The sequence below is a fragment of the Arachis hypogaea genome, chromosome 16 (genome assembly GCF_003086295.3).
Source record: "Arachis hypogaea cultivar Tifrunner chromosome 16, arahy.Tifrunner.gnm2.J5K5, whole genome shotgun sequence".
Lineage (NCBI taxonomy): Eukaryota > Viridiplantae > Streptophyta > Magnoliopsida > Fabales > Fabaceae > Arachis > Arachis hypogaea.
Genome location: NC_092051.1, coordinates 36177287 through 36203664, shown reverse-complemented (window position 1 = coordinate 36203664; position 26378 = coordinate 36177287). Strand labels below are relative to the sequence as shown.

The 26378-nt window shown below is 39.8% G+C and overlaps 1 non-coding gene and 1 pseudogene across 1 annotated transcript; one reads left to right on the top strand and one right to left on the bottom strand.

Moving 5' to 3' along the window:
• LOC112756999 (uncharacterized) lies at positions 1-24856 on the bottom strand (annotated as a pseudogene).
• Positions 5611-5718, top strand: LOC112759961 (small nucleolar RNA R71). The gene has a single exon (XR_003180421.1). It is a non-coding gene; the product is annotated as a small nucleolar RNA R71 (small nucleolar RNA).
• Positions 24857-26378: the final 1522 nt, after the last annotated feature.

The following is a 26378-nucleotide window of genomic DNA, read 5'->3' as shown; positions in this document are numbered from 1 at the left end:
TCAAAGCCAAATGATTATAGCCAGCATGAGCAATGTAGCTGGGAGCTCGAACAATTCACGACGGACACCCTCATGCTTAATAGCTGCCCCTCGAAATAACCAAGCAACACGCATCTGTTTCTTGACCACCAGAGCTGCAGCCTGCTTAATATGTAGATCTTCTTTGGGCATATTCTTTTCCCATTTTAACCTTTGCTTTGAATTTAATAGGTCCTCAATTTGCTTACTAGTGTGACCACTAATTGAGCTTCTTCCTGACCCCTGCGACTGGATGCAGTCCTGAATAACACCAACAATGGAATCACCAAGCTTTTTGTGGTCGCCAAGAGTTGTAATTTCGGCAAGGTCAACTAATGCAGGAACCACTTTGTCAATCACCTACATAATACACAGGAAACTTTTAAGTCCAACATGGAAATCAACTTGTAATACTCAAATCATATAAACAGATAACTGGTGCTTGAATAAATAAAAGCATCAGGCATATAAGGAGAAATTGTGTAAAAAAAAATCTAGTGGACAAAGGTTATTGTTATCATGCATTTGGCTTACAAATTTATTGGTGTCCTGGTGCGCAGAAATCGTGACGGTTCCATTCCTTGGTAACGGCGCTAAAAACTCAATACGCACGTTCATAATCTTAGTTCTTTGTCACAACTTTGCACAACTAACCAGCAAGTGCACTGGATCGTCCAAGTAATAAACCTTACGTGAGTAACGGTCGATCCCACGGAGATTGTCGGCTTGAAGTAAGCTATGGTCACCTTGTAACTCTCAGTCAGGCGGATTCAATTGATCATGGAGATTTAATAATTAAAAGATAAATAAAACGTAAATTTAAAGATAGAGATACTTATGTAATTCATTGGTGAGAATTTTAGATAAGCGTATGAAGATGCTTGTTCCTCCTGAACCTCTGCTTTCCTATTATCTTCATCCAATCATTCATACTCCTTTCTATGGCAAGCTGTATGTTAGGCATCACCGTTGTCAATGGCTACATCCTGTCCTCTCAGTGAAAATGGTCCAATGCACTGTCACCGCATGGCTAATCATCTGTCGGTTCTCGATCATACTGGAATAGGATCTATTGATCCTTTTGCATCTGTCACTACACCCAGCACTCGCGAGTTTGAAGCTCGTCGCAGCCATCCCTTCCCATTGGGCTGAGCATTGAGCTTTACACGTGTAGAGATCTTTCTTGGAGTTGAACGACAGTTTGTAACCTGTTTCTGGCGTTTAACTCCACTTTGCAACCTGTTTCTGGTGTTCAACGCTAGTTTGCGTCGTCTAAACTCAGGCAAAGTATGGACTATTATATATTGCTGGAAAGCCCAAGATGTCTACTTTCCAACGCAATTGAGAGTGCACCATTTGGAGTTTTGTAGCTCCAGAAAATTTACTTTGAGTGTAGGGAGGTCAGAATCCAACAGCATTAGTAGTCCTCCTTCAACCTCTGAATCTGATTTTTGCTCAAGTCCCTCAATTTCACCCAAAAAATACCTGAAATCATAGAAAAACACACAAACTCATAGTAAAGTCCGTAAATGTGATTTTTATTTAAAAACTAATAAAAAATATACTAAAAACTAACTAAACTATACTGAAAATTATGTAAAAACAATGCCAAAAAGCGTATAAATTATCCGCTCATCACAACACCAAACTTAAATTATTGCTTGTCCCCAAGCAACTGAAAATCAAATAGGATAAAAATAAGAGAATATACTATAAATTCCAAAATATCAATGAAACTTAGCTCCAATCAGATGAGCGGGACTTGTAGCTTTTTGCCTCTTGAATAGTTTTGGCATCTCGCTTTATCCATTGAGGTTCCGAATGATTGGCATCTATAGGAACTCAGAATTCAGATAGTGTTATTGATTCTCCTAGTTCAGTATGTTGATTCTTGAACACGGCTACTTTATGAGTCTTGGCCGTGGCCCTAAGCACTTTATTTTCCAATATTACCACCGGATACATAAATGCCACAGACACATAATTGGGTGAACCTTTTCAGATTGTGACTCAGCTTTGCTAAAGTCCCCAATTAGAGGTGTCCAAGGTTCTTAAGCACACTCTTTTTTTTTTGCTTTGGACCTTGAATTTAACCGCTCAGTCTCAAGTTTTCACTTGACACCTTCACGCCACAAGCACATGGTTAGGGACAGCTTGGTTTAGCCGCTTAGGCCAGGATTTTATTCCTTTAGGCCCTCCTATCCACTGATGCTCAAAGCCTTGAATCCTTTTTATTTACCCTTGCCTTTTGGTTTTAAGGGCTATTGGCTTTTTGCTCTTGCCTTTTGGTTTAAAGAGCTTTTGGCTTTTTCTGCTTGCTTTTTCTTTTTCTTTTTCTTTTATTTTTGCCATCTTTTTTTTTTCTGCAAGCTTTTGTATTCACTGCTTTTTCTTGCTTCAAGAATCATTCTTATGATTTCTCAGATTATCAAATAACATTTCTCTTTTTTCATCATTCTTTCAAGAGCCAACATATTTAACATTCATAAACAACAACTTCAAAAGACATATGCACTGTTCAAGCATTTATTCAGAAAACAAAAAGTATTGCCACCACATCAAAATAATTAAACTAGTTTCAAGGATGAATTCGAAACCATGTACTTCTTGTTCTTTTGTAGTTAAATCATTTTTCATTCAAGAGAGGTGATGGATTCATATTCATAACTTTAAGGCATAGACACTTAAATAATAATGATCATGTAATAAGACACAAACATAAATAAAACATAAAGCTCAAAAATCAAAAAACAGTAAAATAAATAGACAAGGAGATTAAGGAATGAGTCCACCTTAATGAGGGTGGCGTCTTCCTCTTCTTGAAGAACCAATGGTGCTTTTGAGCTCTTCTATGTCTCTTCCTTGTCTTTGTTGCTCCTCCATCATAGCTCTTTGATCTCTCTAATTTCAATGAGGATGATGGAATGCTCTTGGTGCTCCATCCTTAGTTGTCCCATGTTGGAGCTTAATTCTCCTAGGGAAGTGTTGATTTGCTCCCAATAGTTTTATGGAGGAAAGTGCATCCCCTGAGGCATCTCAGGGTTTTCATAATGAGGAATTTCCTCATGCTCTTGTTGAGGTCCATGATCTCTTATTTGCTCCATCCTTTTCTTAGTGATGGGCTTGTCCTCTTCAATGAGAATGTCTCTGGCCTTAGGTGTCCTAGATGGTTATGGAAAAATAAAAAGTAATGCTTTTACCACACCAAACTTAGAAGGTTTGCTCATCCACGAGCAAAAGAAGAAAGAAAAATAGTAGAAGAAGAAGAAAATGGAGGAGATGGAGGGTGAGGTGTTTTCGGCTAAGGGTGAATTTAGGGTTGTGTTGTGTGAAAATGAAGAAGGAATGAGGGGTTTATATAGGAGTGGGGGAGAGAAGATGGATGTGAGTGGTGAGGGGGTGATGGGAAAGAGTGATTGAAGTGATTGGTGAAGGGTATTTGGGGAAGAGATTTATGAAAAGGTATGAAGAGGAGAGAATAAGGTTAGGTGGGGATCCTGTGGGGTCCACAGATCAAGTGGGGTCAAGGACTTAACATCCCTGCTCCAATTAGGCGTGTAAAACGCCCTTGCTGTGCAATCTTGGCATTTAACGCCAGACTGCTGCCTGTTTCTGGCGTTAAACGCCCAAATGTAGCTTGTTTCTGGCGTTTAACACCAGGTAGATGCTTGCTTCTGGCATTAAACGCCAGCTTGGTGCCTGTTTCTGGTGTTAAACGCCAGACAGATGCTTGTTTCTGGCGTTTAAAAGCCAGACTGCTCTCCTCTAGGGTGTGCTATTTTTCATTCTATTTTTCATTATGCTTTTGATTTTTCAGCAGTTTTTGTGACTTCACATGATCATCAACCTAAAGAAAACATAAAATAACAATAGAAAATAAATAAATATAATTAGATAACATTGGGTTGCCTCCCAACAAGCGCTTCTTTAATGTCAATAGCTTGATAGTGAGCTCTCATGGAGCCTCACAGATGTTCAGAGCATTGTTGGAACCTCCCAACACCAAACTTAGAGTTTAACTGTGGGGGGCTTTGGTTGACTCTGCAGTGAGAGAAGCTTTTCATGCTTCCTCTCTATGGTTACAGAAGGAGATCCTTGAGTTTTAAACACAAGGTTATCCTCATTCAGTTGAAGGATCAATTCTCCTCTGTCCACATCAATCACAGCTCTTGCTGTGGCTAGGAAGGATCTTCCAAGGATGATAGATTCATCCTCATCCTTCCCAGTATCTAAGATTATGAAATTAGCAGGGATGTAAAGGCCTTCAACCTTTACTAGCACGTCCTCTACTTGTCCATAAGCCTATTTTCTTAAGTTGTCTGTCATCTCTAATGAGATTCTGGCAGCTTGCACCTCAAAGATTCCCAGTTTCTCCATTATAGAGAGTGGCATGAGGTTTATCCCTGACCCAAGGTCACATAGAGCCTTCTCAAAGGTCACGGTGCCTATGGTACAAGGTATTAAGAACTTTCCAGGATCCTATTTCTTTTGAGGCAATGTCAGTTGATCCAGATCACTCAGTTCATTGATGAGCAAGGAAGGTTCATCTTCCCAAGTCTCATTACTAAATAATTTGGCATTCAGCTTCATGATTGCACCAAGGTACTTGGCAACTTGCTCTTCAGTAACATCCTCATTCTCTTCAGAAGAAGAATACTCATCAGAGCTCATGAAGGGGATAAGGAGGTTTAATGGAATCTCTATGGTCTCTAGATGAGCCTCAGATTTCTTTGGTTCCTCAAAGAGAAACTCCTTGTTGATCACTGGACGTCCCAGGAGGTCTTCCTCACTAGGATTCACGTCCTCTCCCTCCCTTGTAGGTTCGGCCATGATGGTTAAATCAATGGCCTTGCACTCTCTTTTTGGATTCTCTTCTGTATTGCTTGGGAGAGTACTAGGAGGAGTTTCAGTGACTCTTTTACTCAGCTAGCCCACTTGTGCCTCCAAATTTCTAATGGAGGACCTTGTTTCATTCATGAAACTTAAAGTGGCCTTAGATAGATTAGAGACTATATTTGCTAAGCTAGATGGATTCTGCTCAGAATTCTCTGTCTGTTGCTGAGTGGATGATGGAAAAGGCTTGCTATTGCTGAACCTGTTTCTTCCACCATTGTTAAAGACTTGTTGAGGCTTTTGTTGATCCTTCCATGAGAAATTTGGGTGATTTCTCCATGAGGGATTATAGGTGTTTCCATAGGGTTCCCCCATGTAATTCACCTCTGCTATTGCAGGGTTCTCAGGATCATAAGCTTCTTCTTCAGAAGATGCCTCTTTAGTACTGTTGGATGATTCCTTCAATCCATTCAGACTCTGAGAGATCATATTGACTTGCTGAGTCAATATTTTATTCTGAGCCAATATGGCATTTAGAGTATCAATTTCAAGAACTCCCTTCCTCATAGGCATCCCATTATTCACAGGATTCCTTTCAGAAGTGTACATGAACTGGTTATTTACAACCATGTCAATGAGTTCTTGAGCTTCTGCGGGCGTTTTCTTAAGGTGAATGGATCCACCTGCAGAATGGTCCAGTGACATTTTTGATAGCTCAGATAGACCATCATAGAATATATCCAGGATGGTCCATTCTGAAAGCATGTCAGAAGGACACTTTTTGGTCAGTTCCTTGTATCTCTCCCAAGCTTCATAGAGGGATTCACCTTCTTTCTGTTTGAAGGTTTGAACATCCACTCTAAGCTTGCTAAGCTCTTGAGGAGGAAAGAACTTGGCTAAGAAAGCCGTGACCAGCTTATCCCAAGAGTTCAGGCTATCTTTAGGTTGAGAGTCCAACCATACTCTAGCTCTGTCTCTTACAGCAAATGGGAAAAGCATAAGCCTGTAGACCTCGGGATCAACCCCATTGGTCTTAACAGTATCACAGATCTGCAAGAATTCAGTTAAGAACTGAAAAGGATCTTCAGATGGAATTCCATGAAACTTCCAGTTCTGTTGCATCAGAGAAACTAATTGAGGTTTAAGCTCAAAGTTGTTTGCTCTAATGGCAGGAAATGAGATGCTTCTTCCATGTAAATTGGAATTTGGTGCAGTAAAGTCACCAAGCATCTTCCTTGCATTGTTATTATTTTCGGCCATGTTTTCTTCTTTTTCGAAAATTTCTGTCAGATTTTCTCCAGAGAGTTGTGCTTTGGCTTCCCTTAGCTTCCTCTTCAGAGTCCTTTCAGGTTCAGGATCAGCTTCAACAAGAATGTTCTTATCCTTGTTCCTGCTCATATGAAAAAGAAGAGAACACAAAAGAAAATATGGAATCCTCTATGTCACAGTATAGAGATTCCTTTATGTGAGTATAAGAAGAGAAGAATGTAAGAAGGAGAAGAGAAAAACTCGAACAAAGAGAGGAAGATGGTGTTCGAATTTTGGGTGGAAGAAAAGTGTTAGTAGATGAATAAATAAATAGAAGGAGATGAGAGAGAGGGAATTTCGAAAATTAATTAAATTGGAATAAAAATATTTAAAATTTGAAAATTAAAATTGAAATTAAATTAAATTAAATTTTTAAAACAATTAATTAATTAAAAAGGAATTTTTGAAAAAGAGGGAAGGGATTTTCGAAAATTAGAGAGAGAATTAGTTAGGTAGTTTTGAAAAAGATAAGAATCAATTAAAAAGTCAAGTGGTTAATTGAAAAAGATTTGAAAATCAAATTTGAAAAGATAAGAAGTTAGATAAGATTTTGAAATTGATTTTGAAAAAGATGTGATTGAAATTTATTTTGAAAAAGAAATTTAAAAAGATTTGATTTTGAAAATTAAAGTTGATTACTTGACTAACAAGAAACTAAAAAGATATGATTCTAGAGTTTAAAGATTGAACCTTTCTTACTAGGCAAGTAACAAACTTAAAATTTTTGAATTAATCACATTAATTGTTAGCATTAATTTCGAAAATATGAAATGAAAATAAGAAAAAGATTTTTGAAAATCAATTTGAAATTTTCGAAAATTATGAGAGAAAAATGAAAAAGATTTTATTTTTGAAAAAGATTTGAAAAAGATAGAATTTTTAAATTGAAATTTTGATTTGACTCATAAGAAACAACTAGATTTTGAAAATTTTTGAAAAAGTCAAGTCAAATTTTCGAAAATTTATGAGTGAAAAAGGGAAAGATATTTTTTTTATTTTTTTTGAATTTTAATGATGAGAGAGAAAAACATAAAAAAGACTCAATGCATGAAAATTTTGGATCAAAACATGTGATGCATGCAAGAACACTATGAATGTCATGATGAACACCAAGAATACTTTGAATGTCAAGATGAACACCAAGAACTTATTTTTGAAAAATTTTCAAGACAAGAAAACATGCAAGACACCAAACTTAAAAATTTTTATTCTGTAGACATTAATAATTCAAGAATGCATATGAAAAACAAGGAAAGACACAAAACAAGAAAATATGAAGATCAAACAAGAAGACTAGCCAAGAACGACTTGAAAATCATGAAGAATGCAATGCATGAAATTTTCAAAAATAATTTTTTTAGAAAATTAAAAAGATGAAATTGACACCAAACTTAAAAATTGACTCTAGACTCAAACAAGAAATATAAAAATATTTTTTATTTTATGATTTTTAAAAAAAATTTTGGATTTTTCGAAAATTATTTGGAAAAAGCAAAATAAGGATTTCAAAATTTTTAATAGGAATTTCAGGAATCTTGCAGTGTTAGTCTAAAGCTCCAGTCCAGAAATTAGACATGGCTTACTAGCCAGCCAAGCTTTCAGTGAAAGCTCCGGTCCAAAACACTAGACATGGCCAATAGCCAGCCAAGCTTCTGCATACATAATTCAAGCATGTGAGGAGGAAGCCTCAGTCCAAAAGAATTTAGACATAGCTTTACAGCCAGCCAGGCTTCAACATGCTTCATGAAACACTAGAATTCATTCTTAAAAATTCCGAATAAGAATATATTTTTTTTGAAAATATTTATTTATTTATTTATTTATTTTATTTTTTTTCGAAAATAAGAATAATAAAAACAAAAAGGTTAAAATTAAAATAAATTTACCTAATCTGAGCAACAAGATGAACCGTCAGTTGTCCAAACTCAAACAATCCCCGGCAACGGCGCCAAAAACTTGGTGCGCAAAAATCGTGACGGTTCCATTCCTTGGTAACGGCGCTAAAAACTCAATACGCACGTTCATAATCTTAGTTCTTTGTCACAACTTCGCACAACTAACCAGCAAGTGCACTGGGTCGTCCAAGTAATAAACCTTACGTGAGTAACGGTCGATCCCACGGAGATTGTCGGCTTGAAGCAAGCTATGGTCACCTTATAAATCTCAGTCAGGCGGATTCAATTGATCATGGAGATTTAATAATTAAAAGATAAATAAAACGTAAATTTAAAGATAGAGATACTTATGTAATTCATTGGTGAGAATTTCAGATAAGCGTATGAAGATGCTTGTTCCCCCTGAACCTCTGCTTTCCTATTATCTTCATCCAATCATTCATACTCCTTTCTATGGCAAGCTGTATGTTAGGCATCACCGTTGTCAATGGCTACATCCTGTCCTCTCAGTGAAAATGGTCCAATGCGTTGTCACTGCATGGCTAATTATTCCGAGGGTTACCTGAAACTGGAGGTCGATCTCGGACGAGATTTTCTGTACTGGTCGGAGATAGCGTGTCCGGCTGACTGATGGCGGCCAGAGCTGTTGTATCCGACTTGTTGGACTTACAGCACTGCTGATCCTTGGCCACCGGAAGGTGGGGGGTACCTGCAAGAGACTCTGATGCTTAAGTTAGCATGGGTATTAAACAGGTTTTATGTAGAATCAGAGTATGAGTTATACCTGGGTGCTCCAGTGTATTTATAGTAGATGGTGCTGACCTTTCTGATAAGATAAGTTAGTTATCTTATCTTATCTTATCTTTATTTTGGGTGAAGTCAGCTTATCTTCAAGGGAACCGCCTTTATCTCTATAGGCTTGGATTGCCTTTGGATTTGGCTCGCGTTCCTCTATTTGGGCCCTTTACTGGGCTCTTTTGTTGATTTGGCCGACCTCTTTAAGAAGAGGTCGGGTAGCCTGACCTGAAGAGGTTGGTCGCTTTGTCGCCAATCATCCCAAGTCGGGTAGCTCGACCCAGGGTATGAACAGTGCCCCTGTTTGAGTTCGGTCTTTTTGTTAAGGTCGAGTCTTTGACTTCGGTCCTTCTCTGACGAAGCCAAACTCAAGTATTTTGTTGATTTCTTCCTTTTGTAGAATCTTTTGAATGTAGAACGTTTTCCTCTAAAAGCGCGCGCTTTTATATCAGCGCTTTATTCTTGGGAACGTGAGAGGGTTTAATACCTTCATTAATTAGTATTAATTGCCCCGTTTTCTCTTGGCTTTTTATTTTGAATTTCTCAATCAAAAACGGTTTCTCTTCTTCGCTCTTTCTTCGTAACTTCTCCCTTTACTCTCTCATTTTCTGTTTCTTGCCTGGAGTTCGTAGTTCCTTTCTGCAACGTCTGTTCTGCTACTGCTTTCTGTAGAAGAGGGGTGATTTCCAGATTTCTCCTTCCATCTTCGCAGCTTCCACTTTGAGGGGTGGCTTTGTTGCTTCTGCTCTTCAGCTTCTTTTCGAGGTTTTCTTCTATTCTCCAGGTTCGATTTTTCTTCCTCTGTTTCTTTATATGTCTGGTTTTAGAAAGTTTGATTTTTGCTCAGAGAAAGTTTGGATCTTTCTGCTTTTACCGTGCCTGATTATTGCGTGCTCTGGAATTTCTTCGTTTTTTGTGCGAATCTTTTTGCTTTTCTTGTTGCTTGAATCTTTTTTAGGGCTTTTGCATGTTGTTGTTGTTTCTGCTTGCGCCTTTGATGATGGTTTTTGCTTGATTCTGAAAAAAGGTTGTATCTTTGACGATTTTCCTGCTTTCGGCTTTTTGGTGTTTGTTATGCCCTTTTTGTTGGTAAAACTGTAGAAAGATAGTGACTTTGGTGATTTTTGCTTCTTTTGCGTTATTTGAGACCTTCTTTTGATGAATGCTGGGATGTAAGCTGTAGGGATTTCCTAAAACCTTGCCTTGTTTCTGCCTCCAAAGGATGCCCCAGGACTTTGGTTTGAGTCTTGGGGTTTTCCTTTCCTATGTGTTTGCCTGTGTCATTTTTGTCGAGTTGTTTTGCCCCTCGTCCGAGATATTTTTTTAGTAATCCAATCTTCTTTTCTTATTTGTAGGATTAGTCGGCATCATGTCTTCTCGCAATAACCTTGTAGAGGTGTCTTCCAAAGTTCCCGAGGGGATGTCTGATTGGCTGGACTCCCTTGTCCTAATGTGTGTCTCTATCGTGGATGCTGAATTTTGTGTAGAACTGAGGAGGCATCATAGGATTTGTAGTAGCAATGCCCGGGAGAAGGATTATGAACTTGTAGCTCCTTATTCTGATGAGAGGGCTTGCTTTTCTACTTTCGTCGAGGGGGAGCGTCCCTTCTTCTATGCTTACGAATACTTCTTCAATCAGTTAGACTTTACTTTTCCTTTTACCGCTTTTGAAACCGACCTATTGTGGTCATGTAACATTGCTCCATCCCAGCTTCATCCGAATTCCTGGGGTTTTATCAAAATATTTCAACTGCTTTGCCAAGAGTTAGGCATAACACCTTCTGAAACTCTTTTCCTTTATCTTTTTGTCTCGGCCAAAACCGGAGGTTCCTCGAAAAAGAAAGCTTCCTGGGTTTCTTTCAGATCGGCCTAGGGACATAAAGTTTTTGCCATGTATGATGAGTCATTTAAAGATTTTAAGAACTATTTCTTCCGAGTCCGTGCTGTTGAGGGGTCCGCCCCTTTTTTCTTGATGAAAATGACGAGCCTGCTTTTCCTCTAGAGTGGCAAAAGAATGTGAGAGTGCCACGTTATACATGGGAGATGCTTAATGAGGTTGAGCGGGCCTTTGTAATTGTTCTTGAAGATTTGTGGGGGAAACCATCCCATCTGGATACGAAGAGATTTTTGAGTGATCCATCTTTGGTTCGAACTGCTTTGTTTTTATATTTGCTTCTGAGCTTTTCTTCTCCTATGTTGTAACTTGTCTTTTGTGGTTAATTTTGTATTTTTAAAGATGTCAAAAAATAATGATTCCATGAAGGCCTACAAGAAGGCGAAGAAGGCTGCTACTGCTCAAAACATCTCGGCCAAGGCAGCCGGGGAGGGATCTTCCCAAGTGCAAGTGAAGCCGCCCGTGCCAAGTTCTCCTGGGCCGAGGAAAGTGATCCCGACTCCTCGGGTTCGTCTGGCCGAGCCTCCACGGTCTTCAGCTGCTACTTCTGGTGCTCCTCCCAATAAGAAACAAAAACAACTGAGGTCTTCAACCTTGACGCCCCTGATTTTAATGCAATCGAATTTGTAGATCAGCAGATCGGTCCCTACGGTACCCTCCCTATGGATGATGTGTCAATCCTTTGCCATCTGGATTTTATGACCCGAAACAGTGTTAAAATGGCATACATGGGGGCTGCCTTATACCGAACTGCTCAGAATCTTCCTCTCCATGCCACTAAGGAATTTATGGAGGAGGCTAAACAGGAGTTCGACCGGATGAAGGGCCTGAAGGAGGAGCTTGAGGTAAAGGTAGCCAAGTTGGAGAAGGATCTGGAGAATGAGAAGGCGAGTTCCCTCTCTCTGGCGGCTTCGGTGAGGCTGGCCGAGGATACGGCTATGAGACATAAGGACAGTTATGTGACATCATATCGGGAGGTGGTGCGCCTAAGGGAGGAGTTGGAGAATGCCCGAGCTGATTACTCTGAGCTCCAAGGTCATCTCGTTGGCAGTGTGATTGCTGCTTACGAGAACCTGAAGGAGCAGGTTCGGATTATTGCTCCCGAGGCTGACCTCACTCTCTTCAGCCTGGAGAATGTCGTCAGGGATGGTAAGGTTGTCCCTGATGATGAGGATGATGATGATGTTGAACCTCTGCCTGTTCCTTCTGCCAAGGTGTCAACTCCTACTGTTCCTCCTGCTGAGGTCGGCCTTCCTGCTTCTGATCCTGACTGCCAGATCTTAAACCGGGACGATGGTACTGTGGATGCTATTCCTCTCCAGGCTCGCCCTCCTTCTCCTCGGACTGATGCTATTAAAAGGTCTTCTGATCTTTAGTTTTTAGATATCTGTGTAGTTGGCGCGGCTTGTGGGCTTTTAACTCTTTATTTTGTGGTTGGTATCTTTTGATGACACTCTTTTTGGTTGCTTTTAGCAACCCATTAAAACAAAACACGGCAAGTAGCTCCTAAGTTTTTGGGTTTGACCCTGAAGTTTGTTTATTTTGTGTCACGCTTGTTTGCATCTGTCTTAACTCCTTGCTGCTCAGTCTCTTTGAGCTGTGGATCCTTAGTCCATAACCGACTTCTTTACGTCGTCTTATTCCAAATTATTTTGTAATTGGCCGACGTCATCGTGTCGATTTTTCTCAGTTATCTTTAGTAATCCATTCTTTAGTTGGACCTTGGTGGGTCTCTTTTATGGATTACTTTTTATAACTTTGTAGCTTGGTTGGGCCGACTTCATCATGTCGGTTCTTTCTAAGCTATTTTTGTAATCCTCTTTTTTGGACCTTTGTCAGGTCTCTTTCAAGGATTACTTCTATAACTTTTGTTTTTGTAGGAGACTGACTTCGTTAGGTCGATCTCTTCTAAGTTATTTTTGTAATCCTCTTTCTTGGACCTTTGTCAGGTCTCTTTCAGGGATTACTTCTATAACTTTTGTTTTTGTAGGAGACCGACTTCGTTAGGTCGATCTCTTCTAAGTTATTTTTGTAATCCTCTTTCTTGGACCTTTGTCAGGTCTCTTTCAGGGATTACTTCTATAACTTTTGTTTTTGTAGGAGACCGACTTCGTTAGGTCGATCTCTTCTAAGTTATTTTTGTAATCCTCTTTCTTGGACCTTTGTCAGGTATCTTTCAAGGATTACTTTTATAACTTGTTTGTAGGAGGTCGACTTCCTTGCGTCGTCCTCTTTCTAAGTTATTTTTGTAGTCCTCTTTTTTGGACCTTTGTCTGGTCTCTTTCAGGGACTACTTTTATAACTTTTCATTTTGGGCTGACTTTGTCATGTCGGGCCTTTCTAAGTTAAAGTAATCCTCTTTAATAGGGTTGGCCAGACCTCTTTCCAGGGTTTACTTATAACTTGGGTTGACTTGGTCTGACTTCTTAACGTCGGCCAGTCTTTAAGTTATTATTTAGCAATCCATAAGACCTCGTCAGGTTCTTTTTCGGATCACTTTCGATAACTTCTTACATTATTCTGTGTTCATCTTTGCCGATTTGTAGAAAGTGGTTGCTATCTTTAGATCGTCTTTTGGGTGAATCGCGTTTTCACCTTTATCGGACGATTATCTTTATCGTGATCGTGCAGTGAAATTGTTATTCACTTTCTGCCGATCTGTTGCTTTATAATCGGACGATGAATGCTTCAGATTAATGCATCTTGAAAACTTGTCGAATATCTAATATATATTTTATTCAAAGGAAAGTGCAAATATATACATGTGGGAATTTCTCATCCCTTTATGTTGAATAGTGTTTGAGTCTCAACTTGGTGCCTCATTAAAAAACCTTTTCAGGAAAAAGAGTGCATCCAATAGTGAGATTTTTTACCTTTTCTAGCTGTAGTACCTTCTTAGGTTGCAGGTGTGCCATGATCTGGGAAGCTCTCGTCTATCGAGTTCGCACAGTCTGTAGTAGCCCTTCCCAAGTACTTTTACAACTCGGTAGAGTCCTTTCTAGTTTGCTGCCAACTTTCCTTCTCCTGGTCGAGTTGTTCCAATATCATTTCGGATTAGGATGAGATTTTTCTCTGCGAAACCTCTCGGCACTACCCTTTGATTATATCTGGAAGCCATTCGACGCTTTAGTGCTTCTTCCCTGATCCGAGCTCTTTCTTGGATTTCAGGTAGTAGGTCAAGCTCTTCCCTCTGAAGTTGGGAGTTTGCTTCCTCATTGTAGTGGACTACTCTGGATGACCCTTCCTCGATCTCTACTGGGATCATTGCCTCCACTCCATATGCTAGTCGAAAGGGTGATTCGTTTGTGGTGGAGTGTGGCGTTGTTCGATATGCCCATAGGACTTGTGGAAGTTCTTCGGCCCAAGCTCCCTTTTTGCATCTTGTAGTCTCCATTTCAACCCAGCCAATATGACTTTGTTGGCAGCTTCTGCCTGTCCATTGGCTTGAGGGTGTTCGACGGAGGTGAACTGGTGCTTTATATTCAAGTCGGCTACTAGTCTCCTGAAGCCTGCGTCTGTGAATTGAGTGCCATTGTCTGTAGTGATGGAGTATGGAACCCCAAACCTTGTGACAATGTTCCTGTATAGGAATTTCCGGCTTCTTTGAGTGGTGGCATTGACTAGGGGCTCTGCCTCAATCCATTTTGTAAAATAGTCTACTCCGACTATGAGGAATTTTACTTGTCCTGATCCCTGGGGAAAGGGTCCGAGAAGATCAAGTCCCCATTTTGCAAATGGCCAAGGCGAGGTTACACTGATGAGCTCTTCTGGCGGGGCGATGTGGAAGTTGGCATGTTTCTGACATGGTGGACATGTCTTTACAAATTCTATAGCTTCTTTCTGTAGGGTTGGCCAGTAGAATCCCGCCCGCAGTACCTTTTTGGTAAGAGCTTGTGCCCCGAGATGATTGCCACAAATACCACTGTGTACTTCTTCTAAAACTTCCCTTGTGTTGGAGGTCGGCACACATTTTAGTAGTGGTATTGAGATCCCTCTTTTATATAGGGTGTTGTTTATGATGGTGTAGTACTGAGCCTCCCGTTTTAACCTCTTCGCCTCTTTTTCGTCCGTGGGGAGTGTTTCTGCTTTGAGGTAGTTAATTATGGGAGTCATCCATCCTTGATCCCGATCTGTTATGGCTAGGATCTTTTCTTCTTCCGAGATTGACGAGTTCTGTAGCATTTCTTGGATGAGGCTTCTATTGTTGCCCCCTGGTTTGGTGCTGGCTAGTTTCGAGAGTGCGTCAGCTCGGGCATTTTGTTCGCGGGGTATGTGGCAGATCTTATATTCCCCGAGGAGTCCGAGCTGTTCTTTGGTTTTATCCAAATACTTTTTCATGGTGGGATCTTTGGCTTGGTAGCTCCCCGTTATCTGTGAGGTGACTACTTGTGAATCACTGTAGATGTTGAGTTTTTAAGCTCCAACCTCTTTAGCCAGCTTCAAACTAGCTAATAACGCTTCATATTCTGCCTGGTTGTTTGAAGCCGGGAACCCGAACTTGAGGAATAGCTCAACTTGGGTTCCTTGGTTGCTTTCTATTATCACACTTGTGCCGCTTCCAGTCTTATTTGAAAAACCGTCCATATAGAGATTCCATTATGTGGGAATTTTCAGGGCATCTGTGAATTCTGCGATGAAGTCGGCCAGATATTGTGATTTGATGGCCGTCCGAGCTTCATATTGGAGGTCGAACTCGGATAGCTCGACTGTCCATTGTAAAATTCTGCCTGCCAGATCTGTTTTTTGCAATATTCCTTTTATGGGCTAGTTGGTTCGAACCCTAATGGTGTGAGCCTGGAAGTACGGGCGAAGTCGTCGAGACGTTAGAATGAGGGTGTAGGCAAATTTTTCTATTTTCTGGTAGTTCAACTCGGATCCGTGTAGCGCTTTACTAATGAAGTAGACGGGTTGTTGCCCACTTTTGTCTTCTCTGACTAGTGCAGAGGCTATTGCCTGGCTTCCTACTGCGAGATATAATATGACCGGTTCTCCTTCTCGTGGTCGAGATAAGATAGGCGGCCGTCCTAAGAACTCCTTGAAGTCTTGGAAGGCTTGTTCACCTTCTGTCGTCCATTCGAACTGCTTTCCCTTCCTTAAAGTAGCATAGAAGGGGAGAGATCTTATCGTTGCCCCTGCTAAAAATCTGGATAGGGCGGCCAATCTCCCGTTGAGTTGCTGCACTTCTTTGACACAGGTGGGGCTCTTCATGTTGAGTATAGCTTGGCATTTATCCGGGTTTGCTTCAATTCCTCTTTGTGTGAGCATGAAACCTAGGAATCTGCCTGCTTCCACCGCAAAGGTGCATTTTGTAGGATTGAGTCGCATGTCGTGCTTCCTTATAGTGTTGAATACTTGAGCCAGGTCGGACAATAATGTATCTTCGCTTTGTGTTTTTATCAACATGTCGTCCACATAGACTTTCATGATTTTTCCAATGTGGTCTGAGAAGACTTTATTCATCAGCTTTTGATAAGTAGCTCCCGCGTTCTTGAGACCGAAGGGCATCACGATGTAGCAGTAATTTGCTTTCGGCATTAAAAACGAGGTCTTTTCTTGATCTGGTGGATACATGGGGATTTGGTTGTATCCCGAGTATGCGTCCATAAACGAGAGGTATCTATACCCGGAGGAAGCATCTACCAGAGCGTCGATACTTGGGAGTGGGTAAGGATCTTTTGGGCAGGCTTTGTTGAGATCGGTGTAATCGGTACACAATCACCACTTCCCATTTGATTTTTTCACCAAGACGACGTTGGCTAGCCATAGTGGGTACTTGACTTCTCTTATGAATCCTGCCTCCAGTAGTGCCTGTACCTACTCTTCCACAGCTTGGGATCGGTCTGACCCAAGTTTTCTTCGTCTCTGCTGCACCGGCCGAGATCCTGGATAGACCGCCAACTTGTGGCACATTAGCTTGGGGTCTATGCCTGGCATGTCTGCGGCTTTCCATGTGAAGAGATCGACATTATCACGTAAGAATTGTATCAGTAATTCTTTTAAGTCTCCTCTTAGGATCGTCCCGATATTAGTTATTTTGTCCGAGGTGTCTCCGATCTGAACCTTCTCTATCTCGCCTTCTGGCTGCGGACAGAGTTCTTTTCGTCACTGAACTCCACCAAGCTCAATTGTATAAAACTCTTCTCCTCTGCCTCTGAGGTTTAGACTTTCATTATAACAGCGGCGCGCCATCTTTTGATCCGCTTTTATTGTAGCTATCCCTTCTGCAGTTGGGAATTTCATGCATAGATGTGGGGTCGAGACTATTGCGCCAAGTTGATTTAATGTGGTCCGACCTATTAGGGCATTGTAGGCTGAACTCACGTCGACCACAATGTAGTCTATCTTGAGCGTCTTGGATTGGTTCCCTTTTCTGAAGGTTGTGTGTAGTGATACGTATCCTAGTGGTTGTACTGGGGTATCTCCCAGTCCGAACAAGCTGTTCGGGTATGCCTTAAGCTCCCTTTCCCCCAAGCCGAGCTTGTCGAAGGCAGTTTTGAATAAGATGTCGGCGGAGCTCCCTTGGTCTATTAATGTGCGATGTAGATTAGCGTTCGCCAATATGATAGTGATGACCATGGGATCGTCGTGTCCCGGGATGATGCCAGATGCGTCCTCTTTAGTGAATGTTATCGTAGGGATGTCGGGTGCTTCCTCCTTTCCCTCGACATGATATACTTCTTTGAGATATCTTTTGTGAGATGATTTGGAGATCCCACCTCCTGCGAATCCATCGTGTATCATGTGGACGTGTCTCTCTGGTGTCTGAGGTGATCGTTCAGTTCGTCCGGCATCTTCGTCCCTTCGTCTCTTTCTTTGGTCATCATCTCGGGTAGCCAGAAATCGATCTAATTTTTCTTCTCTCACCAATTTTTCTATGATATTTTTTAAGTCGAAGCACTCGTTGGTGGAGTGCCCTCGGACTCGATGGTATTCACAGTATTCCTTCCGGTTTCCTCCTCCCCTTTTGCCTTTGAGTGGCTGTGCTTGGGGGATTTTCTACGTATGGCAGACTTCTTTATATACGTCGACCAGGGATGCCCTGAGAGGAGTGTAATTATGGTATTTTTTTATTTTCTCCCCTTGTCGATCTTCTTTCCTTTTGGATTCCTTGTCTTTATCTCGGTAGGGGGTCCCAGATTTCGAGGTTTCTCCCAACCGAGCATTTTCTTCCATGTTGATATATTTTTCTGCTCGCTCTTGGACTTCGTCTAAGGAGGTAGGGTACTTCTTTGATATAGATTGGCTAAAAGGTCCCTCTCGTAGGCCGTTGATGAGTACCATGATGGCGGCCTCTGTTGGTAAGCTTTGTATGTCCATGCATGTTTTGTTGAATCTTTCCATGTAGTTGCGGAGGCTCTCCCAATCTCCTTGCTTGATCCCTAGTAAACTGGGAGCGTGCTTGGCCTTATCTTTCTGGATGGAAAATCTAGCCAGGAACTTTTTGGCCAGGTCGTCAAAGTTTGAGATGGACTTGGGAGGTAGGTTGTCGAACCATCTGATTGCTATCTTCGTGAGAGTTGTTGGAAAGGCTTTACAGCGAACGGCATTTGAGGTGTCGGTGAGGTACATTCTGCTTCTAAAATTGCTGAGATGATGGTTGGGATCTGTGGTGCCATCATACAAAATCATATCCGGGAGTTTGAAGTCTTTTGGAATTTTAGTTTTCATGATTTCCCTGGTGAATGGATCTTGTTCTTTGCGTGAATTTTCCTCAGGAGCGGTCCGAGGAGCTTTTGATTTGAGATCGGCTTCTAGTTGCAGTAGTTTATCTTCCAATTCTCGACGCCGCCGTACCTCTCTTTGTAGATCCTTTCCAACCTCTCATTGTTGTTGGGTTTCTTTTTCAAGTTGCTTTAAGCGATCTTGAAGTGCTTCTATTACCCCGGGATTTGATGAGTTTTTATCCCCGTTGGATTCCAGAGCATCCTTCAATGTAGTGTCCGCGTTCTTGTGCGGCGTTCTGTTTTCTAGATCTGAATCGTGGTCGTTGTCATGGCCATCCACCATGGTGTTGGGATGACTTCCAGGATCCCCGGCAACGGTGCCAATGTTCCGAGGGTTACCTGAAACTGGAGGTCGATCTCGGACGAGATTTTCTGTACTGGTCGGAGATAGCGTGTCCGGCCGACTGATGACGGCCGGAGCTGTTGTATCCGACTTGTTGGACTTACAGCACTGCTGATCCTTGGCCACCGGAAGGTGGGGATACCTGCAACAGACTCTGTTGCTTAAGTTAGCATGGGTATTAAACAGGTTTTATGTAGAATCAGAGTATGAGTTATACCTGGGTGCTCCAGTGTATTTATAGTAGATGGTGCTGACCTTTCTGATAAGATAAGTTAGTTATCTTATCTTATCTTATCTTTATTTTGGGTGAAGTCAGCTTATCTTCAAGGGAACCACCTTTATCTCTATAGGCTTGGATTGCCTTTGGATTTGGGTCGCGTTCCTCTATTTGGGCCCTTTACTGGGCTCTTTTGTTGATTTGGCCGACCTCTTTGAGAAGAGGTCGGGTAGCCTGACCTGAAGAGGTTGGTCGCTTTGTCGCCAATCATCCCAGGTCGGGTAGCTCGACCTAGGGTATGAACACTAATCATCTGTCGGTTCTCGATCATACTGGAATAGGATCCATTGATCCTTTTGCGTCTGTCACTACACCCAGCACTCGCGAGTTTGAAGCTCGTCACAGCCATCCCTTCCCAGATCCTACTCGGAATACCACAGACAATGTTTAAACTTTCCGGATCTCAAGAATGGCAGTCCATGGGTTCTAACTTATACCACGAAAATTCTGATTAAGGAATCCCAGAGATACTCATTCAATCTAAGGTAGAACGGAAGTGGTTGTCAGGCACGCGTTCATAAGTTGGAAATGATGATGACTGTCACGATCATCACATTCATATTGAGGTGCGAATGAATATCTTAGAATCGGAATAAGCTTGAATTGAATAAAAAAAACGATAGTACTTTGTATTAATTCATGAGGAACAGCAGAGCTCCACACTTTAATCTATGGTGTGTAGAAACTCTACCATTGAAAATACATAAGAACAAGGTCCAGGAATGGCCGAGAGGCCAGCCCCCTAAACATGATCAAAGGATCAAAAGATAATCCAAAGATGTAAATACAATAGTAAAAAGTCCTATTTATGCTAAACTAGTTACTAGGGTTTACAGAAATGAGTAAATGATGCAGAAATCCACTTCTGGGGCCCACTTGGTGTGTGCTTGGGCTGAGCATTGAGCTTTACACGTGTAGAGGTCTTTCTTGGAGTTGAACGCCAGTTTATAACCTATTTCTGGCGTTTAACTCCACTTTGCAACCTGTTTCTGGCGTTTGACTCCAGAATGCAGCATGGAACTGGCGTTCAATGCCAGTTTGCATCGTCTAAACTCGGGAAAAGTATGGACTATTATATATTGATGGAAAGCCCTAGATGTTTAATTTCCAACGCAATTGAGAGCGCGCCATTTGAAGTTCTGTAGCTCCAGAAAATCTACTTTGAGTGCATGGAGGTCAGAATCCAACAGCATCTGCAGTCCTCCTTCAACCTCTGAATCTGATTTTTGCTCAAGTCCCTCAATTTCAGCCAGAAAATACCTGAAATCATAGAAAAACACACAAACTCATAGTAAAGTCCAAAAATGTGATTTTTATTTAAAAATTAATAAAAAAATATACTAAAAACTAACTAAATTATACTGAAAACTATGTAAAAATAATGCCAAAAAGCGTATAAATTATCCGCTCATCATGTCCTGACAACTTGACAAGGACCAGGCACCTTCCTTGGTAACAATTTTAGATAGTAACTAGTAATTTGTCTAAAGCAGCCAACATATAATCATAAGCTCAAAAGATTATTGCCCTACAGCAATGCTTTTAGACATTCAAGTGAATTGATATCCATAATAAAATTGTTACTTAACTCTTCTTAACCCTTTACGCTTAAGGATGAAATTAATTAGTGAAATTTAGGAATTGAAAAGTTTGACACTCACACACAAAAGAACATATATAAGACAAAAGCATTGTGGTAGCGATAGATTTTAGTCTGAAGGTGCACCATGGGTCAAGTGCAGTATAATGATTATTAAAGGCCTCGAGATTTTAGCATCATGGCTTTTACTTTTGTCTATTTATTTGCTTTAATTTAAACGAAGTTACGCTTAAGGGATAAGAATATACTTTCATTCACATGTTCAAATGCATTCTTTTCCAGACACCAGTTGTGTTTCTTAAAGCTCATTTATGCAAACAAGCTCAATTGATGCGATTAAGTATCATATCAGAATGAGCTGCTAATGCTACACTGAAAATTTTTACCTTGTGACATGTATTGGGATCTTGAAGAAGCCATAGAAGACAATCAACTGCCATATACTACCAATCATCTGAAGACTGTGCAATATTACACAAAGCTTCAATAATACTGGAGCAACTGGCAATAGGTCCTCTACCAACATTGCAACTGACTAGCCCATTCCTCAGCCTTCCTGGACTCTATTTTAACACAACCCATGCCACGTGTAAGCAAATCACGGTGATAACTTAGCCTTCTATCAACATATTGATAAAAGTGCGAATAAACTATTTCCAAGGAACTCATTGCTAACTGAATAGAGAGCTTAAGAATTTCACCAGGACTTGCTACAGTGGGAAAAGTGCTGGCATATGTAGCTAAATGTCCTAAAGCTCGTATTGCTACTCTCTGCTCAACTAGAGCAAGAATGACCCCAGCATGCACAGCACTTTCAGCAAATTCTTCCATATTCATTGTGTAGGAACCAATTATATGAGCTGCATAATAAGGAATGTAAATATTTTGGTCGTGAAAAAGCCAGCACCGATTCTTCAGTCCCTTCCATATTAGAGTAGCCATGCATTCAAAAATTCCTAGCTCTATGAATTCAGGGTCATTTGGATGCGTCATTGTCGTGTTCCACAAGCCACTAATAGGAAGCACCTGACCATCATCATCCTGAGATGGAAGTTCCCGAAAGAATTTCAGTATATTTGCTCTACGTTTGCTTGGATTCCCTTCCTTCATAACACAAAAGAAGCACCCTGGGTATGGGCAGTCTAATGAAATCCATGCTTGGTAAACTCAGAACAAAAATCCAATAAATCAGCAACTCGCAAAATCAGCTCCTCATAAGGTGGCTAAACAAGAAAATTAATTTAATACTGCACCAAAAGTGAAATACATGATCAGTATATTTAGCTAACATCTGATAAGAACAAAATCACATAATGCCCAAGACTGTATAATAGGCAAGCCTACTCATGGATTTACATATAACAGGTAATACCAAACTAATTGGCAGTTGCTTGTTTGTAGTTCCCTAAATAACATAAGATTATAAGCGGAAAAAAAAAGGGGGGAAAATGATCATGGGTTGTTCGAGCTCCCAGCTGCGTTACTCGCGCTAGCCATAACCGTTTGGCTTTGAAGATGGAGAAGACAAGAGAAGAGAACCGAAGAGAAGAGAAGAGTGTGATCACTGTGGAGATGGTTCTTCAAAATTGGGGATTAGGGTTTTTAATTTGAATTGAGGGACCAAATTGAATCAGAACATTTTACTCTACCATGTCAGCTAGCCGTTTCTTTGCCAACGTATCCCGAAGGAGGCCAACTCAGCTTTCCGATAGCACCAGATGGACGAAATGTGCTGGAAGGACGAGTCTGAGTCCCACAGTGCAACTTCAGGGATGAATATGGGTAACTTTTAAGTTCAGGGACTACTATGAAGCTCGAGTGCAACTTCAGAGACCACTTTGAGGCTTAACTCCTAAAAAATTATTCATTCTTCAAATTAATTCTCAAAAGATTTTTTTACTCATATTAGTTCTTGAAAGATAAAACGTAAGTGAAATTAGTTCTTCCGTTAGTTAGATGATGACATGTCACGTTAAGTGCCACGTGGCATGATAACATGGTAGGTTAATGACACGTGTCACAAGATGATTGGTTGATGTGTCAGGTCAGTGACACCTAGTACGTCACGTGTCACTTGACATGTAAAAAAGTTATTTATAATCAAAATAGTCCCTGAAAGTCTAGACGTAAGTCATTTTCATCCTAAAATTTTAAAAATTAATCAAATTAGTCCTTATATAAATTTCTTTTATTATTTCTTCATAATATTAAATTTGAAATATTTTTTAATAGTACTAATTTTAATATTATTTTTTAGACCTTAAAAAACACTATTCTCTTTATATAAAATAATAAAAATAATTAAATTATTATAAAGTTATTTTGTAATTTGTATTTTAAAATTTTATATTTTCAAATTGTAATTTTTTATAGTGAAATTTTTTTATTTGAATGAGTTTATCAAATTATTGTTTATTATATATTTAAGAATTTAATAGTTTAAATCTATAGTAGTTATTTTAAAATTTAAATCTTTTAAAATTAAAATTTGTATTATTGTTTAATTTATATGGTAGAACTCAATAATTAAAAAACTGATTTGTATCTTAATATTTTAATACAGTTTTTTTAAAATAACTACTATATTTATTTAGTGAGATCTGAAAGATTATAACATTTAAAATAACTACTATATTTATTTAGTGAAATCCAAAATATTAAAACTTTTAGGTAGTTCATAGTTTCTAAATTAATAAAATTCTTTCATTTCTTATTTCAGTTGGATTCATTTCTTATATAACTAATTCCTTTCAATTAAAATGTAGCAAGAGATTAATGCTTTCAAGCTTGAATATGGTCCAAATATTCTGTTGCACAAACTGAACAAAATCAAAGACCAAGTGATTCGGGCATTTGAAGCAATAAGACTCCCGAAGCCATCTGCTGTCCTCCCCAGCCCTTATTGTAAATTCACGTTTGCGGATATATATATATATATATATATATATATATATATATATATATATATATATATAGTAAATAGGATATACTTTGTTTGACTGGTTGTAATTAATACTATTTTGTTTAAAAAAGCAAACACTGCTTCTTTAATGTATATATGTGAATATTAATATAAATCTTAATGTATATATCTAATGTTAATGTCAATGTATATATCTAATGTTAATATTTATATCTGATTCAAGATGGATTAGTCCTTGTCTTGTCAATCTGAGATGCTAATGTATATATCTATTGGAACTGTCTGGCTGTTGTTTTATTCCAGGTTGATAGTGAATGGAATCAGGGTGTTTATCAAACATTAAGAACCCCAAATAAACAAATGAACCGAAATTAATACACAAAGTGAACTTAAAAAGTGCATACATCAATATAGCAGAGAGATAATTTGAAACAAATGTATATATCAGTATTCAGTTTCAGAAACACCTGAACTCTCTGACATAGCACAATAATTTGACTATTCAATAAACAAAAAAGTGACTTTTGAATAAAGAATTTCACAAAAGCTAATATCAAAAACAAAAAAAAGTGACTATTCAATAAAGACTAACAGCAGTAAGAAATTAACCCTCCTATAACTTCAGTGAACCGAAATTTGCTCATAGATGAAAGAAAATTTATGTTAGTAAAAACTGAAACTCCTATAATCCTCTCCGGGATAATTCATATCCGGTGCATTGTAAAAGCTGGAGCTTGACTGAATCATTGATCCGCTGTCTAAAGGGTTTAACTGCAAAAAGAGAAAATAAATCATATATTAGAAAAATGTACAAATGAATGTTTGCCTAAGCCTAATCTCAATATTACCTCGCTTGGAGATGGCTTTTTCTTTTTCTTCGTGGTGTTTGAGATCTTTTTTTCCAGGTTTGATCCCAGTCTGTTCTTGGACCGGCCTCTTGTTCTGACACGTGGCAGGCTTTGAAGGTCGTTCCCGTCGCTTCTTCGTGGGATAACAAATTTTTTCCTTTGCTTCTCTCTTGATATTCTTGCATCTTGGCCATCACATTGTCAAATTTCCGGTGCAGAATTCCGATCAGCTCCTCAGACTCTGATGCAAATTCGCATATATTATGCGACCGAAACACCAAATCGTCGAATCTCTTGCTTCTCGGCTCCAGTAGAGGCTCGTCTTGGCTGCTCTTGATGTGTGTGTACCTTCTCTTTATGTTCTTGCTCCAGTTCTCCAGTATGTATTTCGGTGCCATGTTATCTACTCGCTCGAAGTTTAGGATGCTCAGGGAATGGTGGCACAGTATGCCCCTTAACTCGAACAGCTGGCACTAACACTTTACCTCTCGTGATACTGCATCGTAGGTGACGAAAAACTTGTTGAATGTGGAGTTGGAAACCTGCTCTATGACTTCGTATGTTGTGAAACCTAGGTGGAATGCATTGATCTTGTGATGCAGTTCACCTTTCTTCTGAATTGTCCTTGAACTTCGTTGAACTTCTTGTGGGTATACACGTGCTGAAACTGGGCCTCTATTGCTGATTTTGTTGCGCACGGTATCACGGTGTGAAAATCTGCAGCATCAAATTCTTTCTCTCTTTGCTCTCTGCTTGCTAGGCAATTGTCGTATTACTTCACGAATTGACTTAAGGAGCTGTTGCGTGTGATGAACTTGTTGAAAAATGCATGCATGCTCTCGCTCCTTTGTGTGCTTCTCATCTTGGCCCAAAAGTGGTGATCCAGGTAAACTGAAATCCATATATGCCGATCCTCGTACAACTCTGCAGAATGAAAAGAACAAATGAGCTGTGTTAAACCGAAATCTGTGCATGTTTTGACCCAGAAAGTAACGGCCTGAAAATAATTTGAATTAAAACCTCAGTTACTTGAGAGCCACTTGTTGCCTCCGAGACCGTACTTTGTGAGGAAGTCGTTCTAATTTCTGTCGAATGCATCTTTTGTGAACGAGTTCCAAATGATGCGTCTCATCTCTTGTTCGATTTCTTCGTGTCGCTTGTAGCCATTTAGTTTGTTTGAGATCTTCTTCATGATGTGCCAGATGCACCAACGGTGAATTGTTGTTGGCATGCACATCTCGATGGCCCTTTACATCGATGCACATTGGTCGGTGAGAATGCCTTTTGGTGCCTTCCCTCCCATGCAATGGAACCTACACTCGAATAGCCATTTGAATGATTGGATGTCCTCGCTTTTCATAAGTGTGCATCCGAGAAGTGTCGACTGACTGTGGTAATTCACGCCCACAAAAGAACTAAAAACCAGATTGTACCTGCTTAAATGGACACTCTCACAAAGTGATGAACCAAAATGTGTGGATTTGGTGAACCTAAAGACTTAATTTGACTGAACCAAATACATGTTTGTGTTGTAGGTGGTGTCGAATGAAACCTCATCTCCGAAATACTCGCATGCAGCCCTGCTTCTTGCGTTGGCCCAGAATGCATTTTTAATGGAGTGATCGCCTTCGAGGTTGAGCTCGAAAAAGAAATTTTGGTTCTTCTCTTTCATTCTTAGTAGGTACTTGATGAGCGGATAATTTATACGCTTTTTGACATTGTTTTTAGTATGTTTTTAGTAGGATCTAGTTACTTTTAGGGATGTTTTCATTAGTTTTTATGTTAAATTCACATTTCTGGACTTTACTATGAGTTTGTGTATTTTTCTGTGATTTCAGGTATTTTCTGGCTGAAATTGAGGGACTTGAGCAGAAATCAGATTCAGAGGTTGAAAAAGGACTGCTGATGCTGTTGGATTCT